The sequence below is a fragment of the Callithrix jacchus genome, chromosome X (genome assembly GCF_049354715.1).
Source record: "Callithrix jacchus isolate 240 chromosome X, calJac240_pri, whole genome shotgun sequence".
NCBI lineage: Eukaryota > Metazoa > Chordata > Mammalia > Primates > Cebidae > Callithrix > Callithrix jacchus.
The window spans coordinates 87,433,262-87,454,170 of NC_133524.1; the positions used below are offsets into that span (position 1 = coordinate 87,433,262).

Here is a 20,909-nt window from a genome sequence, read left to right on the forward strand (position 1 = left end):
GCTAGGTACAGTGTAGTCTCAATGGTGTAACTGCTTTAGAGGACCTGTGGATTTTGCCCATAAGTGTGCTTCTATGGTAGCAAGTATTGTCTTTTGTTTCCACATTTAAAACTCCTTTGAGCATTCTTACATGATTAGTCTGGTGGTGATGAATTCCCATAGCATTTTCTTATCTGAGAAATTTTAAATTTTTTCTTTATGAAGCTTCGTTTGGCTGGATATACCCCCATTGGTTAATATTAATTTTTCTTAAAAAGTCTAAAAATAGGTCACCAATCTCATCTGGCTTGTAAGATTTTTTTCTGGGACATCTGCTCTTACTATGTTCCTTTTTTAGGTAATTTGACCCTTTTCTCTAGTGTCTTTAAGATTTTTTTTTCTTTAGCATTGAACTTAGGTAGTACAAATGCAGAATGCTTCATAAATTTGTATGTCAGCTTTGCCAGGGGGCATTCTAATCTTCTCCGTCTTGTTCTGATTTTAGTATATGTGCTTTTGAGCACTTCTAATTTATTACTATCACTTAAATATGTCATAACACAGATGTGTTTGCTGTTCCCTAACAATTACCTTTTAATTGTATCGACAAATATGTGTAATTTTGGTCCATGCAGATGTATTTGTTTAGTTTGGCCAACTTATTGACCAATGGAAAGCATGATGTTTAGATATTGTTACAGCTTTATTGTCAATTTAGACATAAAACAAATTTATAATTAATAACTTCTTTATTTCTCTCACAGAAAAGAAGAAATCAAATATTTACAAACACAAATTTATAATTAATAACTTCTTTATTTCTCTCACAGAAAAGAAGAAATCAAATATTTACAAACACCAAGTATGTTCTAGACACTATCCTTTACATATATTGTCCAAATCATGCTTCAAAGCATATTTATCATGCTGATTTTATTTTCCTGCCTTCTTGTAGGAGGCAGTTGGGGGACAGAGTAATTAAATAGCATGTCCAATATGATACAAACAGATTCCACCATCCACTTTCTTCAAAATTTATCTCACTGACTCACTGCCTATATAGATCACTGTAGGCAGGAAGGATGACTGTGAATTTTGAATGTTACTTTCTCAAAACAAGATAAACTTGAATATGTCATTTTCAATTGTTTTTATTTATCATTTTAGAGAAAAGATGATCAGAAACTGCATAATTAATATTATGCTGCTGTTTTTCTGTGTATTTCTAGAAACTATCTACCACTACCATCTCTTCACTTGCAAATCAGTCGTCTTTCTCTGTAATTTTTCCTTTTATTTTAAGATATTGAAATGTTTAAGATATAGAAGAATAAAAATTTAGAAACATTTAAGAAATAGACAGGCAAGAAAGACTGAAACTTTGTTATATTTATCTTTATTATGGTCAATTTCCAATATGAGGTTTCTAACCGAATATTATTTTTCTTTCCTCAGCGACCTAAATTTTTTCTACATTAAATCTATTATATTTTAAATTTCTCCTTCAGTGCAGAAAATAGCAGTATAATTTTTATAGAGTTGATAAAATAATATTAACACTGTAAAATAATCCAACCAATAAACATAGAAGCCACATTATTTTTATTTGATCATTATACCAGCTTATTAAAAAAATCAGAGAAGAATAGGCATTATATGGTATTTCATAGTGAACAGGCTTGATTAATATCAGAGAAGGAATGTCATTCCAAATATCTTAATCATATATTTTTGTCCGGTTATTAAAAAATGCCATTTTCTAAAAAAGTTTCTTATTTTATATAATCTTGGGGAATGAAAACCAGAGGAAGGGAACAACTCTTTAAGGGAAAATAAAGTACAGATTTTAACAGAGTTTGAAGATAAAATAAACATTCTATAATTAACCTAATAATTATGGTGAACCAGAATAAAATCCACATATACCAGCCAGACTAGGATGTTTGGATCTAATTTAGGTGTCTTTCCTTTATTCCTTTCTCACATAGTGAGAACCCACTTGGACCATTGGCTATAATTGATGAAACCACATTTTTTACTGCTACAGATTTCTCATGCCTACGTATCTTGGCCCATGTTCTCAGTTGTGTACTAGGCGGAAAAACAATATTCTTCATTAGTTTATTCATGCTGATAATGGTTGAACTCTTGCCCTGGCCCTGAAAAGAAGTGCAATGTGTTCCAAATATCTTAGTATTTAGTATCCACAGCAGCCATTGTGTAGCCTGGATTCAAAACTGCACCTCATAGAATGCATGCAATAGAAGTAGCTAGAAAAGTTCTATTCCAGTGATAACTATGCTAACATTTTAAATTGAGTAATTATTGTATGACAGGCATTAAGTGCCTCATAAAATATAATTATATTTAATCCTTACAACAATTCCAGGATGTAGGTATTATTATCCTCCATTTAATAGTGAAAAATCAAACCTAAAATGATTGCATACCTAGTAAATGGTAGAACCATACTTCAGTCATAGATTGTTTGACTGGAGAGGTTTGGCGTTTAGTCATTACACTACGTCATCTCCTTTTTATGTTATTTCACTTAAAAAGGTAGAGTGGGACATACCATATTTATCACTTTCATAGGACAAAGTAAATCAAATATTCCAGGGTCTTGTCCTTCAAAAGATTACGCTGAATGTAGTGAAAATTCTGATATTAGTTGAGAAAAATCAAGGCGTTAATCAAAACATTAGTAAAACCTATATGTATTTGAAATATTTTTTACAGTGATTGCTCGGAATACCAACAATAGGAGGAAATTATAAAAATCCAGATAGCTCTTTCTGTGTATCAGTGTAATTTCATTTGTATTCAATTTTTGATCTTGCAAAGATTATTGAAATAGGAAATGACAGTCATGTAAGTGTTGAACATATTCGAATACTGGAAACAATGTTAAAAATTAAATTGATTAAACTACAAAAATTGGGAGGCTGAGACTGGAGAATTGCTTGAACCCAGAAGTCGGAGGTTGCAGTGAGCCAAGATCATACCACTGCATTCCAGCCTGGTGACAGAGTGAGACTCTGAAGGTAAGAAAGAACAAAAAACAGAGCGAGACAGAGAGAGAGAGAGAGAGACACACACACACACACACACACACACACAGAGAGAGAGAGAGAGAAAGAAAAAAAGAAAGAAGCTAACAAGGTGTATAAACACATGCAGGAAATCTAAATACATATTACTAAGTGAAATAAAGCTACATAGTGTATTATTCCAACAATATGGTATTCTGGAAAAGGCAAAACTATGAAGACAGTGAAAAGGTTAGTGGTTGCTAGGGGCTACTGCGGTGTGAGGGAAGGCCAGCGAAGCATGGAGGAGTTTACAGAAGTGAGATTATTCAGTATAAAATTGCAATAATGAATACATGACATTATACCTTTGTCAAAACCTATAGAATACATAACATCAAGAGTGAATCCTAATGTCAACTATTGATATGGTTTGGCTGTGTCCCCATCCAAATCTCATTTTGAATTGTAGATCTCTTAATTCCCACGTGTGTGAAAAACCCAGTTGGAGGTAATTGAATCAGGGGGATGGGTTTTTCCTGTGCTGTCTCTTGATCTGATAGCTTTATAAAGGGCAGTTTCTCTGCACATGCTCTATCTTGCCTACCACCATGCACAGCGTAAGATGTGCCATTGCATCTCCCGCACCTTCCACCGTGATTGTGAGGCTTCCTCAGCCATGTGGAACTGTAAGTCCATTATACCTCTTTTTCTTTATAGATTACCGAATCTCAGATATTTCTTTATAGCAGTGTGAAAATAGACTAATACAACTATGGACTTTTGGCGTGTAGGATTTCAACATATGCCATTCTAAAATATGACTGTAGAAGATCAAAATAGAGATTCTTTTGGCATAAGAATTTATTTAATCTGGTTATTTTGAGAAGTAGCAGACATAGGAGAAATCCTAAAAACAGCATAGTTTACACTTTTGTAAGAAAAACTTTATACTTTTAAAGGAAATCTCCATTTGTAAGGGTTCTTTTGTACCAGGAAAAAGGGATGATGAAATAACATGAAACTCTTATCAATAGAGAAGACATTGACTTATATCTGCATAACAAACCTTACTCTTGTTGACCCTGCCTTTTCTGGTTACTGTCCCACACTTGCCTCCTCTGTACCCTTTTTTGTTTGTTTCCGTTGAAGATGCTCACAAACAAGAGTTCTAGGCTATTTCTTTGAGATTATTCATTTTTCAAGACAGTGTCTGTGTATATATGAGATATACATGTTAATAAACTTCTGTTTTTCTCATGCTAATCTGCTTTTTGTTAAGGAACCTCAACTGTCTTCTGCTTCCAGTTATTCGCAGTTTATATATGAACAACATTTTTCAAACATCAACTAAATACACATAAAACTCTTATACATATATTTATATATGCTAATTCATGTAACTGTCATAATTACTTTAAAAGGTGGATCCCATTTTTTGCTCCCCATTTTGCAAATAAGAACATTGGAACATTAAGAGGTTGAACAACTTATCAAAGGCTACATAACTAAAGAAGTGGAAGAACTAGTATTTGAACTCAGGTGGACAACATAACATTCTATTAATTGAAATGATTTACTTTTAAGTATGCTTTAATGTATGTTATACTATACATAAATATTATATATTGAGCTAGTAAGCAGTGCAGAAAGAATAGGTAAATCTTTTAACTAATTATAGTTTTACCATAAATTTTTGCTTTAATTCAATTTGATAAATATTAATGGAATCCTTCTGTGCTCGGCAGAAGGTTTTACATTTGAAAAGTATTTCTCTATGAAAGTATTTCATATTCTACTGAGGAATAAATGAATATAAATGAAGTAGTTGAGAAAACGTATCTATTTATTTATTTGGAGGGGTAGGAGAGGGGTGATGTCCTCACTCCCTTGACTGCTCCAGCTGGTGTCTCAGTAGGTTATGTGCCCCTAGTCCACTGTCTCTGGGCTAATTCAGCCCTAAGACTTTCCTAAGAGTTGCAATCCTTATAGACTAGACTGCCTTTCAAGTTTACCTGGAGACAGAGTGCTATAGCCCTGGGTGGTAAGGTTCATAGGCACCTAACTTGAGACCTACTTGGGATCAGTGATTTCCCTCTGGCGAGGGCCGGTTTAACTATTCCATCCATGGGTGGGCACCAGCTGAGTTTGGTTTGGTTTTCCTTCCTGCTCTAACAGGATAGCACTGAGTTCAATGATTCACAATTACTATGCTCTCTTTTCCCCGGTACCCAGAGATGCTCTCCGCACCACACTGCTGCTGCTGGGGTGGAGGAGGGGAGCATTGGTAATTCAGGACTGTTTTTCCTATCTCTTCAGTGCCTCTTGCGGAAGTATGAGTTAAAACCAGGTACTATGAGTACCCACCAGATTTTTGGTTCTTACAAAGGTATTTTGTGTGTGTGTCTGTGTGTGTGTGTGTGTGTGTGTGTGTGCGTGTGTAGTTGTTCACTTGGTGTCTTTGCAAGGGAGATAACTGATGGAGGTCTCTGTTCTGCAACCTTGCTCTGCCCTCTGCCCATTTTTACAAATTTTTGAGTCAACATGTTTTCATTTCATTTGCATAAATACCTAGGGGTGGTTTTTCTGGGTGATATGTTAAGTCTATGTCTTTGAGTAAGTACCAAACTGTTTTTCAAAGTGGCTACACAGATTTACATTCCCACCAGCAGTGTAGGCAAGTTCCAATTTCTCAATATCCTTGCCAATACTTACTATCTTTCTTCTTGATTAAAGCCATCCTCTTCTAGTGGGTGTGATGTGGCATGCTGTCCCTTTGATTTGCATTTTCCTAATGAATTTGATGTTGAGCATCTTTTTATATACTTATCAGCCATTTGTCTTTTTTTTGGAGAAATGTCTATTCAGATACTTAGGAGTTAAGAAAATTTAAGAATGTTCTCTTTGGAAAGAAAAGGACATGGAAAGTTCAGGAAAGGTGTGTGGCATTTTACTCAGGCAGTAGGTGACAATTCTAAACTGAAGTGTATGCATTGTAGACAAAAATTCTCATCTTAAAGTGGAATATTTTCTTATTTTAAGAAATATAATTTTCTAGTTATCTATATTTTGCATTTTTGTCAGCAAATGTCTAAAAGCTCTTTAAAAATGAAACTACATTTTTCTGGGAAAATGTTTATATATACAAAACCACATATATCTACTAATAAATGACTATGTGAAATTGTAACAGAGTTCTAATATCTGTGATATAATTATCATTAACTTTACATTTAATGTAAACTAATAGTCAAGTTAGAAATATATTTCCAGGAATAAAAGGAATATGCAGAAGAGAGATATGTTTTTTACTAGTGATAAAAAAAAAACCTACAACTGAATTAAATTTAAAGGAGTTTAATTAGCAATGAATGATTCACAAATCAGGCAGATTCTAGGCCACAGCAGGCTCAGAGGCTCCAGTATAGCCATGTGGTACAAGAAGATTTGTAAAGAGAAAAAGGAAAGTGAAGTACTGAAAATGAAAGTGAGGCACGGAAATAGCTGGATTAGTTACAGCTCAGTGTTTGCCTTATTTGAATATGGTTTGAACAGTTGGCTACATTTGGTTGGCCAAAAATCACTGATTGACACAAGTGTAGGCTATGGTCTCTATACACCTCCACTTGATATAGTTCATGATGTACCAAAAAACCTTTAGGCCAAAATTAAATATGTAAGAAGGCAGCTTTAGGCTAAACTTGATTGAACAATTTCCTCATTTGCTAATATTCTCAATTTTGTGAGATTGACCAAAACCTTAGTCATTCATGTCACTCTCACCATGGTAAATGTACTTATTTGGTGTAGAAACCTGCTGGGAAATAGTAAGACAGTGGGTTTTGCAAGGTAGAAACAAGTACTGAGTAGAGGTTATCATCTTATGCTAGATCACGCTGTTTATAGGACAAAAACAAAACCGTGTCTCTTCTAGAACCTATGCTTTTCCTTAAAGTCTTAGTTTGATCATGTCATATTTAGCATGAGTGACTCCATTTTGTTTGGTTTGGTCTGTTGGGGCCTAGTGTATGAGCTCAGCCTAAAACAATAACCTTCCATAATTTTGTTTAAATAAATTCCACCTTTTTGGTCAGGTTCTCCCTTAGGTGAAAGTGTGTCCAAAAATAGGACCTTAGTGCCAATGTCAGTTACCATGATTGGGGTTCCTGTCTCAGCATGTCATTCAAAGGTTATGATGTCCTCATGGTCACACATTTCTTTTAGCTCTTGTTATACCAGTTGAAGAGAGACATTCAATGTTCTAGAGATGGTTGCATGCAAACATTTAAAACTTTTTAGGAAATACAGCACACCAGGGAGACTAGTATTATCACTATCAGTAGAATAATGCCAAGAGTTTGGAGTATGCTCCTTACCCAGGGTACGGAGAAACCAAACCACCTAAAATAAAATAGACAAAAGAATGAGCTTGTTAGAGTCTACTCTCTTAACTAAGCATTGTCTTTGCTAATCCTCTACAACTGGATTTGTGTAATACCTGGTGTAATGTATTTTTCCACAGGTCACAAGGGCCAGAAGCTGTACAGATACTTCTGTTTAGCCAGAAAAGTAATCTAGAAGAATTCTATTATGTAGCATAAATTCCCCCAAGAGAATTTAATCTTTGTTGTGTGACCATACCCTTTACAGTAGAATCTACAATAGAGCCCATTATGGGAGATACATTTCTAATTATTATTTCTCTGAATTAAAATCATAGAAAAAGGACCTAACTAATGATGTCCATCTAGAAGGATGAAAGCCTCTTGACAATATTCTCTTCATTAAAGTCTCAGGAAGAATTCTTACCCAGTCGAAATGATAACTACTTTAGAGTTATTAGAAACCTGTATTCAAGAATGCTTTTCAGGGTCCTTTCCATCTCTTTATGAACCTCCTAAAACATACTATGTTCTAGGATTTTGCGTGTTTGTGAAGTTTTCAGAGACTGTGTCAGCATTAAGCAATTAGTGTGGAAATGACTTGAAATGGTTTTAGTTAAAAACACAATTGACAAGTAAATTTGGTTATTTCTGTAGCCTATAACTTACAACCATAATAATGATTGGTAATATATACTTAGGCATATTAGAATTTTAGAAATCCCATATGATTTTGTAACATATATTAATGTCATTCACTAAAATACAACCTAAAGAAGGTAAGACATAATGTTTTGTTTTGACAATGTTTCTCATATAACGTAACATGTCAAATAATCCTGTTTACTTACCTCTCTTTTGGAGGCTTCACAAAGGTAGATGTCAGAAGAGAAAATTTTAAAGCTGAAATTTGATTTTGGAAGGTATAAAATTTGTTAAAGGTTTAAAACACTTGATATAATGAAACAGAATTCCAGGTCACAAGTCATTCATTTGGCCAAAATGATGGCTCAAAAACTTTAATAAAGCATAAACCATTACTCATTGATAGAAGAACAATTTAGCTTTCCAAACAATCTGTCTCTTGTCTTTCTTTTCTTTATTCAGTAGTTTATTCAAAAGTCAAGCAAATATTTTTATTCTTTAATATTACATGAATATCTGGTTCAAGAAAGAAAGCCAAATTTCCCCTTTGCATTGTGTACTATTAATGTGAACCCCAATCTTCAATAAAAACTTATAGATAAATCTGTCAGTCGTAATCAGTTTTACCATAAGGTGGCATTCTCAAAAACATTCTCTATCGTCTACAAATTTTTGTTAAAGGGCAGATCACTTCTTAAAGTAAACCCTGTTGTGCTTTTATTTCAATGTTCTATGTACAGGAAAAAGCAAAGAATACCCTTTTCAATTTAGCTAATATATTTCTCACAGAATTTTTTACAAGATTTCTTATACATCCTTCAGAACTTCCCCAAACCTTCAACTTTATCCTATGTAATTTAAAACAATCTTTTAACCTTCTAAACCAGGTACAAATTTACATTTTCCTGTCTTCTTATAATCTTTTATTAAAAGTACATTTCACTTTCTACACACACATTGCATGTACAGCTTTTTAAAGTTGTCTTAGTAACATGTTACAATGTCAACTTTTAGCAATTTTATTTTTGATGAAAAATCTGATAAGTAATTTAAATTATGTACTAGGTTTGGAGCCTGGGTCACCAGACAGAAGTGCAGATATGATCTGATTCTTTCTAGCATAGCTAGGAGCATGACTAACTCCACATGTCCCAGACCTTACCATATCAAGCTGTAAAGGAGGCTAGTTGAACAATTTTTAAAAGCCAAAAAAAAGCAGCTTATTACCTTAAATTATTAACAAACCTAATATCTGACCTGCTTGATTTAAACAAAACATCTCTATGTTACTAATAATTTTTAAAGCTCTTTATTTCTGAAAGCATTTTTTTTTTTTTTTGAGACAGGGAGGGTCTTGTCTGTTACCAGGCTGGAGTGCAGTGGTACAATCTCGGCTCACTGCAACCTCCGCCTTGTGGGTTCAAGCGTTTCTTCCGCCTGAGCCTCCTGAGTAGCTGGGACCACAGGTGTGTGCCACTACGCCTGGCTAATTTTTGTGTTTTTAGTAGAGATGGGGTTTCACCATGGCCAGGATAGTCTCGATCTCTTGACCTTGTGATCTGCCTGCCTTGGCCTCCCAAAGTGCTGGGATTACAGACGTGAACCATCCCACCTGGCCCTGAAAGCTTATTAAATCACATGAAGTAAAAGCCATTAGTTTTAATATTTTGACAAAGTATTTAATTTATTTGAAATCAATTACTTATTTTTCTTTAAGCCAATTAATTAGAGCTCCTTTATATAAACATCACAAACACAACACATATACAACTGTGCAGACAGTAGAAGATCCAGTAGTTGTCAGATTTTCATTTGTCAGTTTTTAAGTTTCTTAAATGGATTACTGGCTTCAAGATGAAATTCTTAAAGGAAGAGGTCCCGAAAACCATGCATTTTCTAGGGCCTAATAAACAGGCAGAGCTGGAAGACAAAAATAGATCTCCAAAGTTAAGGGTCCCATTTTTATATCATATCCTGCATCCCCTGAAACACAGAAATGCTGTGGGAGAATACAGTGCAATGCTTTTACCTTGCATTTCATTGCATGGTAACACAGCCAGTCAGCGCATTTTGCAATGGGAGTCTTATCTCTCAGTGGGGGGTGGGAACATTTCCATACCTTCTAGGTGGCCAAGTGTATGCATCTCTAATCCAAATGTCTAAAGAGCTGAGTGGCGTATCTCTAATTAGCCATCACTAAAAGTACATTTCCTACCCAGTTATTACACACCAAAGTTTTCTCATAATGAGAAGTAATTTCTGAAAACCTCTTAACTCAAACTTATCAGATATCACAATGAAAAACAGAACAGAGCCTTAAATTTTGACAGGAATCCACATACTTTCAATTCCTGGGTTTTCACAAGGAAAACAGGTTTTTCCTAAGACAGGATCTATGGTGGCTACTCCATTTTTCCCATGGAGTCCCACACTATTAGAAGTTATCTTAGGTCCTCTCAGGTGTACATTATGAGTGGCAACAAGAAAAAAATAAAGACAAACAATTTAGTCCTCTGAGAAGAAAACACCCTTTTTCTTCAGAGAAATAAGATTCAAGAAGAGGAAAAAAAAGACAAAAAAAGAAACTTGTACATATATGTAGAGCTTGGATAGCCACTTTTAATTAAGCTGATTTTTAACGACAGCACTCACAAAAACAAAGAAAAAGAACGAACGAATGAAAGAAAACCCAAAAAGTTCTTTTAAATTTCTTATTACCCTAGTTTAACCAAACCAAACAGACAATATTCCTGGCTTTAAAATGTTACCAAAAGTAATCTCACAGGGAAAACTAACAAGCTTAGAAAAGGTTATGACTTAACCATGAGTGGCCAAGTGTATGAGGTATTTTCAAAGAGGGGGTAAATAATTGTTACAGAAGTTAGGATCTTCAGTTGTAGCTCAGAGAAAGGAAAATTTAACAAGGGAACCTAGAAGTTGTACATGGAGGGGAAGAGAATCAACAAATGTTAACAGTAACACAGATATCAATAAGAAATGTACTAATTCCCTAAGCTAGAATTGAGCCCAGGCCACCATTTTAAAATGGCAAAGCCTTAGCTGCTGAGATAAGGGAGCACTGGGAGGTTTCCATTGCTCTTCCCAGAAGGAGTTCAGAGCAGTCAATTTTGGGTTTGCAGTGACTTTTAACTAGCCAAGATAATTAGTTGAGATAACTGTTACATGAACCACCAAATTCCTGTTGTTAGATGGCACAGACCAAGAGAAAGTAGCATGATGTGGTTACAGGATCAAGCTCCCAAGGACATAACACAAGATGGAGACCTCATCCAGTTTTTTGTTTGTTTCGGAGACCTGCAGCAAAATTTGTTACTGACTAGCTTGCTGGGCCATCTTGAACACTGAGCCCACATTCTATCCGAAGGTACCCCATTCATGACAAAACAACAGAAAAAGACAAATCCATAACACTAGTTTACCAGATTCACTACAGCTTAAGAGTAGCATGATTAATCATTTTTCCCATTAATTAAAACTTTGCAAGAGATAATGACTTTTATAATTCCCACAACCATTTTGCAAATAGAGACCAAGTGAGAGAGAAGCATTGTCTGTGGCAGGGTGGGGAAGGTGATTAGTTCAGGTAGGTTAGAGAAAAACCCACACATTGTAGGGAACCTGAACAAAAGTTTAGGCAGCTGTCTGTTGGTCACGAAGGAATCTTTTTCAGCAGTCACATCAGCTCTCACTTTTTCCCCTTTGGGAAAAAAAATTTCCCATTTTCCATGATCCTGTACATGCCTAATCCTGTCACTCATTGCCATCAAGAAAAATTGCAAGGCAGATTTAATTGTTTTAAATCAATTAGTCACTTACGTTTTTGTTTTCCTTATGTACAGTCTCTAAATATAAATACTGAAAACCTTTTAGAATCTTCTGCATATCAATAGTCATCACTAGAAGAGACTCATTTGGGAACTCTCATTTTCAAATCCATTTCAGTGCAGTTTTGTTCATTTGGAACATTCTACTGCAAGCACCTTTAGTAAGATTTTGCCATTTCTGTAAGAATTTGCTGCTAAGTTCTTCAGAAGTTATGAATCGTATTTTTACCTAAGATATTGGCTTTGTGCTCAGGTTTCTGAGATTAACTTAGCCATTTTTTTTCCTACCTAAGCATGCAAGAAAAAGAAACAAAAGAATAGAAGACAAAAACCCCCGTGAATTTCCAAAAAGCCAAATTTTATAACTTCTGCAATATTACCATTTATTATCAGTTTCTTTCTGACCCATTCAGATGTAAGAGGCCTCTAACTGGATCCAAGCCAGTTAATTTCTTAATTAAATTCAATTATGGAACCAGTCCAGTTTCTGTCATGACTTCCAAATACAGTTTGGTTCAGAAATTTGCTCAAAGAAACTCAGAGAGCTCAAAACACAAATCCGTGGAGCTCAAAAATCCAGGAAAATACATACCATTATCCCCAGCTGCTCTAATTTTTATATTTTTAAAATCTTTAATGAAAAAATAGTTTACACTATGTTGGACTAGTATTTATTGAGTTGGATAACATACATGACCTTCTGCTGAACAGAGACACAAATCTGTTGAAAAGCAATGACTGAAAATGTCAAAATCTCTCTTGTGCTGACTGAATTATGTACATTTTCTGTTTTCTAATGTCTTATAAATGGTGGCAAAATTTACTTCTACACTCTTAGTTGTTGTGTTTTTTTTTAACTGGGTCTAAGAGTTTAACTTGAGACAGATTATCAGGAGAAAAGCATACAAATTTAATTAATACAATTTATAAGCAGTACGGTAGGAGGCTGGCAGGACTTGTTTTCCAGTAATGATCCCACTGATTGAAGCCCAAACGAGTTGATTCTCAGGGTGAAGTGAAGAAGCTGTCTCAAACCAGCAGATGGCAATGAAGGTGACATCTAGTTGCCCTCACTGCTTGTTAGCATAAAGACATTTCTATTGGCACAATGACAGTTTACAAAGGCAATGGCAATGGACCATGACAATGGCCTGGAAGTTACTTTACATGGTTCTAGAAACTCTCCTTCCCTTTTCTAGAAAGTTCTGAATAATCTACCTCTTAATTGTCATATAATTAAAAGATATAAATGCAACTGCCAACAGCCCATATGCTGTCAACTCTGGGCACACCGTTTTTGGGTTAGCCTTGCTCCTCAATGAGCAGCACTGGTTCAATAGAGTTGCCCTCTTTTACCTTTGTATTCTTTCCTGGAAGAAGCGAAGAACCTTCCCAGGCTAAGTCTCAGGTTGGGGGCTCACTTGTCCTGTACCATGTTGGTGATCAAAAAGGGATGAAACAAATGGTAAAATGGCAATTGGTGATTGATGAGGTGACAAAATGGCAACTGGCAATCGATGAGACAATGAGATGGTGAGAGGTGGCAATTGGTAAAACAGTTGAGTGGAGAGAAGGTAAAAGGCAATGACTGGTGAGACAGTGAGGTCATGAGCCAGCAAGATTATGATTGATGAGGCATAACCCTGTAGAGCTGTAACTCTAGCTAAAGGGACTTCTCAGAGCCATCATCTTTCCTGGCAGGATTTAGAAGCAGATCTGAGCAGACAGATGGGCAAGCAGCCACAGTGCCACCTTATATAAAACGACCCACCATTCTTCCAGGATGGTTACAGGATCATGTGCCAATCCTCTCATGGCAGCTGAGCCAGCCCAAGCTGTGAAAAGCCTCACATTGGAGACTGATCAGTATCATTTTAGCTCCTGTAGATGGGTGAGTGTTCCATCTGCTCCTGTTTCAATATTGGATGAGCCTGGAAATAAGGCCTTGGCTAGGTAGTCAATTCAAATATCCCCGCCATTTGAGTGCCCTGAACGGAAGCACGATGGACCAGCTTTCTCTTTGACACCTCTGGTTTCAGCCATTTCTCCTCTAACACCATTTTAATTTTTTGATTGGAAATTTTATTTTAATGTACCTTCCACATTAAAATATACATTTAATTTGCAGTTTTTGCTTTAGCTCTCCGTTAACTGCATTTGGGCCATTGTAGGAGGCAGGAAATCTAATTGTGAGAAGGTTCATTCTAGAAGTGTGGGTTAGAGTCTCACCTTCAGTGTTGGTCATCCCCATGTGCTCTGGGATTTTTGGCATTGGATGTTGTGTTTTAGAAGCCCACTCTAGACAAGTATTGTGAGTTACAGGCCCACTCTAGGGGGTCCCAAACCATATATGATTTTTGGTATTGCCTTATCTGTTTTGTGTTCTAAAGTTCAAATGGATTAACCGTGTCATTCTGTTTTTACTTTTCCTTATAGACTTTGTTTAATAAAAATGCTTCTTTTGTTGTATTTCATTCACTGGCAAATGCTTATAATCCACTTTCTCATAAAAAGGAGAGGAGGATAACTCTCTTCTTTAGCTCTTTTGTCAGCTTCTGTGATTTTTTTAAATCCTGTGGTTCTAACTGTTATGGCCTGTTGCTGAAATATTTTATCTTAGAGGTATATAAAAGCAATGGTCTTCTCCAGTATAACTTGATTCTATACTCTTACATTTTATTGATGTGTAAACTTATTTTTGGCTTTTATTGTTTGTCTCTTATATTGCTTAAAAGGTTTTTTTAAATCAAACACATTAAATTAAAATTGCCTAAAAAGTGGGTACCTGCCCACATCCATTCTTGTCTGGCCTAGAACATTTAATTGACAGTAAGAAACCTAAAAAGTTTAGGCCATGACAAGAAACAGGATGTAAGACACACCTCGCTATACTGCCTTTTTTGGAAATTAGGCCAGGTTCAAAATGCCCTTCAAGAATATGAAAATTCTATTAAAATGCTGTAAAGAAGAATACTCTGAGGATCAGTTATAATCAAAATGGAAGGGCCCCTCTCAGGTACTTATTGTTAATACCTGCTCAGGGTCCCATCCTTGATGATAAAAAAAGATGTTTGCTTTCTGATATAGAGAGGACATCGTTCACATGAGAATCTTATCACTTGCTTTTAAGAATCGGCAACCAACAGAATGGGAAAAAATTTTTTCAATATACCCATCTGACAAAGGGCTAATGCCCAGAATCTACAAAGAACTAAAACAGATTTACAAGAAAAAAATAAGCCCATTCAAAAGTGGGCAAAGGATATGAACAGTCACTTTACAAAAGGAGGCATATATGAGGCCAAGAAACACATGTAAAAATGCTCATCATCACTGGTCATTAGAGAAATGCAAATCAAAACTACATTGAGATACCATCTCATGCCAGTTAGAATGGCGATTGTTAAAAAATCTGGAAATAACAGATGCTGGAGAGGATGTGGAGAAATAGGAACTCTTTTACACTGCTGGTGGGAGTGTAAATTAGTTCAACCATTGTGGAAGTCAGTGTGGCGATTCCTCAAGGACCTAGAAATAGAAATTCCATTTGACCCAGCAATCCTATTAGTGGGTATATATCCAAAGGATTATAAATCATTCTACTATAAGGACACATGCACACGAATGTTCATTGCAGCACTGTTTACAATAGCAAAGACCTGAAACCAACCCAAATACCAATCGATGATAGAGTGGACAGGGAAAATACGGCACATATACACCATAGAATATCATGCAGGATAAAAAATGATGAGTTTGTGTCCTTTGTAGGAACATGAATGAACCTGGAAAGCATCACTCTCCGCAAACTGACACAAGAACAGAAAATCAAACACTGCATGTTCTCACTCATAGGCAGGTGTTGAACCATGAGAACACATGGACACAGGGAGGGGAGCATCACACACTGGGGTCTGGGGGAGGGAACTAAGGGAGGGACAGTGAGGTATGGGGAGTTGGGGAGAGGTAACATGGGGAGAAATGCCAGATACGGTGATGGGGAGGAAGGCAGCAAACCACATTGCCATGTATGTACCTATGTAACAATCTTGCATGTTCTTCACATGTACCCCAAAACCTAAAATGCAATAACATATATCTTTAAAAAAGAAAAAAAGCAGAAGGAAAGTGATAGTGGTCTTACTGCTGCATTTTTTCAAGTGTTTTTAACTCAAAATAATCAATATGCAGGAGCAGCATATTTGGGGATGGCATGTACTTAAATTCTTCAGTTTGATATGAAATCATTTACTATATTTTTCTTTTTATGCTATCAATGTTTATGACAATAACTAAAATGATACGGAGGTATACATAGAAGAAAAAAATCTCTCATAATCCTTTTCCCATCTTATCCTTCAGAAGTAATCTTAGTCAAGGTTCAGTATGTATCCTTTAAGATTTCTTTTTTATCCATATACAGAAGGCACTTTTTATGGTATCATATAATATTATACATATGGTTCTATGACTTACTTTTTTCACTTAATTATATATATGGGAACCTTTAAATATATTTGTGCATAATTCTTTTTATACCACTTATTGGAATTCCATTAATACTGGATATACTAGTATTTCTTTACTAACAATTCATTGATTGTATGAAGCTTGCTTCCAATTCCTCGTTATTATAAATGGTGCTATAATAATCAATATTTTGTGTGCCTGCTTGTAAAGTTAAACCTTTCTCCCATAAGATAAATTTTCAGAAGTATAAATAATAATTTCAAAGATAGTCACATTTTACATTTTGTTGAAGTCATATTTACTCCAGAAAAGGTAATAACTAAGTTAAAATAATTTAGAATTTTATCAAGAATGTGTGACATCATTTCTTTCTACACACTTGCCAGCACTGGGTATAATAAATATTTTTATATTTTGCCAATGTGACAGAGGAAACATAGCTTCTGATGTGCATTTCTGGGTTTTAAGTGTGTTCTTTCATATATTCAACAGTGTTAATGACTGCTTATATGTATTATATTCTAACTATCCTTGCAGGCACAGTAATAAATAGGTTAAAAAAATTGTTTCATAAAGTTTACATTATAGTAGAGTAGCTGCAAGTTTTATTTTTTCATTTTATTGTTTATAATAAAAATTGGCAATGACATGAGTGACTAATGGTAGGGGATATGATAAATCTATACAATGTAATATTATGGAACCACTACATTAATGATGTCAATGTGTATTTAATGATATGAAAATATATACATGTCCTACTTTGTTAAGCTAATGTTGATGAATATTTTGAATATAAAATTGTGACTCATAAAAATAGAAGGTTGTTTCAAATGCTTTAATATCAACTAATTTGGGAACCTATAGGTTGTTATAACTAATTCAAAGAAGAATTTAGAAAACACATTAACCCATATAAGCCATAAGGAATGCTAAAATTGCTTTACAAAAATATTTCAAATTGATCAATATACAAGTGCAATAATCAATAGCATCTCCAGTGGATTAAAATAGTTTTTCTTTGTACAAGGGTCATTTATGTTATTGTCAGTATTCTACAACTTACTGACTAATAAAATAACGTAAGTACAATGACAGTCATAGATAATCCTGAATAATGTACTTGACAAGACTCTTAGTAATATTTTTTGGAACATTTCAAAGATTTTTTTCTTAATTTTTACTGACACAGTTTACTGAAGAGTCTAGTTGCATAGAAACAAATTTGGAGGGTGAAAAATATTTAATAATAGTTATCACTTGATGAAATAAATATATGCAATATTAAAATTATATTTTTGTATTTTCTAGTTTAATATATATACTTAGCATAAATGTTTAATAATCTAAACAAATTGTTATTGGCTACATAAATTACTTCAAGTGTAAGTTTGAATCACAATAAACCACATAAATATGCAACAATATGTACTAATCTAGATCTCTTATGTAATTTTCAAGTGAAATTTGTCTAGTTCTATGTGTGTAAGAAATTAAAATGACACTATTTTCTTTCTGTTTTTTACATGGAGAATGGCAGGATTAAAGCATACCATTCACAAAAAGATATTTAAAATCAAATCCTGTAATCCCAGCTCTTTGGGAGGCCAAGGTGGGTGGATCACAAGGTCAAGAGATCGAGACCATCCTGGCCAACACGGTGAAACCCCGTCTCTACTAAAAAATACAAAAATTAGCTGGGCATGGTCATGTGTGCTTGTAGTCCCAGCTACTCAGGAAGCTGAGGCAGGAGAATTGCTTGAACCCAGGAGACGGAGACTACAGTGAGCCGAGATTGTGCCATTGCACTCCAGCATGGTGCCTGGAGACAGAGTGAGACTGTCTCAGAAAAAAAAAAAAAAATCAAATCCACAGGATTAACAAAATAATTATTTTATTGTACTTTAAGTTCTGGGATACATGTGCAGATCTTGCAGGATTGTTGCATAGGTACACACATGCCATGGTTGTTTCTTGCCTCCATCCCCCCATCACCTACATCTGGCATTTCTCCCAATGTTATCCCTCCCCAAACTCTCCACCCTCTGTTGTCGCTCCCCTAGCCCTGCAGCCCCCAACAGACCTCAGTGTGTGATATTCTCCTCCCTGTGTCCATGTATTCTCATTATTCAACACCCATTTATCAGTGAGAACATGTGGTATTTGGTTTTCTGTTCTTGTGTCAGTTTGCTGAGAATGATGGTTTCCAGATTCATCCATATCCCTAGAAAGGACATGAACTCATCCTTTTTTATGGCTGCATAGTATTCCATGGTGTATATGTGCCATATTTTCTTTATCCAGTCTATCTTTGATGGGCATTTGGGTTGGTTCCAGGTCTTTGCTATTGTAAATGGTGCCACAATGAACATACATGTGCATGTGTCTTTATGATAGAATGATTTATAATCCTCTGGGTATATACTCAGTAATGGGACTGCTGGGTTAAATGGAATTTTTATTTCTAGATCCTTGAGGGATCACCACACTGTCTTCCACAATGTTTGAAGTAATTTACACTCCCACCAATAGTGCAAAAGTGTTTCTATTTCTCCACATCCTCTCCAGCATCTGTTGTCTCCAGATTTTTTAATGATCACCATTCAAACTGGCATGAGATGGTATCTCAATGTAGTTTTGATTTGCATTTCTCTAATGACCAGTGATGTTGAGCACTTTTTCATGTTTGTTGGTTGCATAAATGTCTTCTTTTGAAAAGTGTCTGTCTGTTCATATCCTTTGCCCACTTTTGAATGGGTGTTTTTTTCTTGTAAATCTGTTTTAGTTCCTTGTAGATTCTGGATATTAGCCCTTTGTCAGATGGGTAGCTTGCAAACATTTTTTCCCATTCAGTTGATTGCTGGTTCACTCTAATGATTGTTTTTTGTTTTGTTTTGTTTGTTTTTTGCTATGCAGAAACTCTTAGGTTTAATTAGATCTCATTTGTCTATTTTGGCTTTTGATGCCATTGCTTTTGGTGTTTTAGTCATGAAGTCCTTGCCCATGCATATGTCCTTGATGGTACTGCCTACGTCTTCTTCTAGGGTTTTTTATGGTGTTTGGTCTTACATTTAAATCCTTAAACTATCTGGAGTTAATTTTGGTGTTAGGTGTAAGGAAGGGGTCCAGTTTCAGCTTTCTGCATATTGCTGGCCAGTTTTCCCAACACCATTTATTAAACAGGGAATCTTTTCCCCATTGCTTTTCTTGTCAGGTTTGTCAAAGATCAGATAGTTGTAGATGTGTGGCATTACTTCTGAGTCCTTTGTTCTGTTCTGTTGGTCTATATCTCTGTTTTGGAACCAGTACCATGCTATTTTGGTTACTGTAGCCTTGTAGTATAGTTTGAAGTCAGGTAGCATAATGCCTCCAGCTTTGTTCTTTTTGCTTAGGATTGTCTTGGCTATGCAGGCTCACTTTTGGTTCCATATGAAGTTTAAAGGTTTTTTTTTCCCAGTTCTGTGGAGAAAGCCACTGGTAGCTTGATGGGGATAGTGTAGAATCTATAAATTACTTTGGGCAGTATGGCCATTTTCACGATACTGATTCTTCCTAATGATGAGCATGGAATGTTTTTCCATCTGTTTGTGTCCTCTCATATCCTTGAGCAGTGGTTTCTATTTCTCCTTGAAGAGGTCCTTTACATCCTTTGTTAATTGTATTCCTAGGTATTTTATTCTCTTTATAGCAATTGCAAATGGGAGTTCACTCATGATTTGGCTCTTTGTCTATTATTGGTGTATAGGAATACTTGTGATTTCTGCATGTTGATTTTTCATCCCAAGACTTTGCTGAAATTTCCTATCATCTTAAGGAGATTTTGGGCTAAGATGATTGGGTCTTGTATATATACAATTGTGTCATCTGCAAATAGAGATAATTTGGTTTCCTTTTTCCTAATTGAATACCATTTATTTCTTTTTCTTGCCTGATTGTTCTGGTGAGAACTTGCAATACTACGTTAAATAGGAGTGGTGAGAGAGGGCATCCTTGTCTAGTGCCAGTTTTCAAAGAGAAAACTTCTAGGTTTTGCCCATTCAGTATGATGTTGGCTGTGGGTTTGCCATAAATAGCTTTTATTATTTTGAGACATATTCCCTGGATACCTAGTTTATTGAGAATTTTTAGCATAAAGAGCTGTTGAATTTTGTCAAAGGTCTTCTCTGCATCTATTGAGATAATCATGTGGTTTTTATCTTTGGTTCTGTTTATGTGGTCAATTATGTTTACAGACTTGCATATGTTGAACCAGCCTTGCATCCCTGGGATGAAGCCTACTTGATCATGATAAGCTTTTTGATATATTATTGCATTCAGATGACCAGTATTTTATTGAAGATTTTTGCATCAATGTTTATCATGGATATTGGCCTGAAGTTTCCTTTTTTAGTAGTGTCTCTGCCAGGTTTGGTATCAGGATGATGTTGGTCTCATAAAATGTATTAGGGAGGAGTCCCTCTTTTTGTATTGTGTGGAATAATTTCAGATGGATTGGTACCAGCTCCAGTTTGTACATCTAGTAGAATTTGGCTGTGAACCCATCTGTATCTCAATTTTTG

General features: G+C 35.3%; 1 pseudogene; it reads right to left on the reverse strand.

The window, feature by feature from the left end:
• Window positions 1–402: 402 nt before the first annotated feature.
• On the reverse strand, window positions 403–503 carry LOC118150771 (U6 spliceosomal RNA; annotated as a pseudogene).
• Window positions 504–20,909: the final 20,406 nt, after the last annotated feature.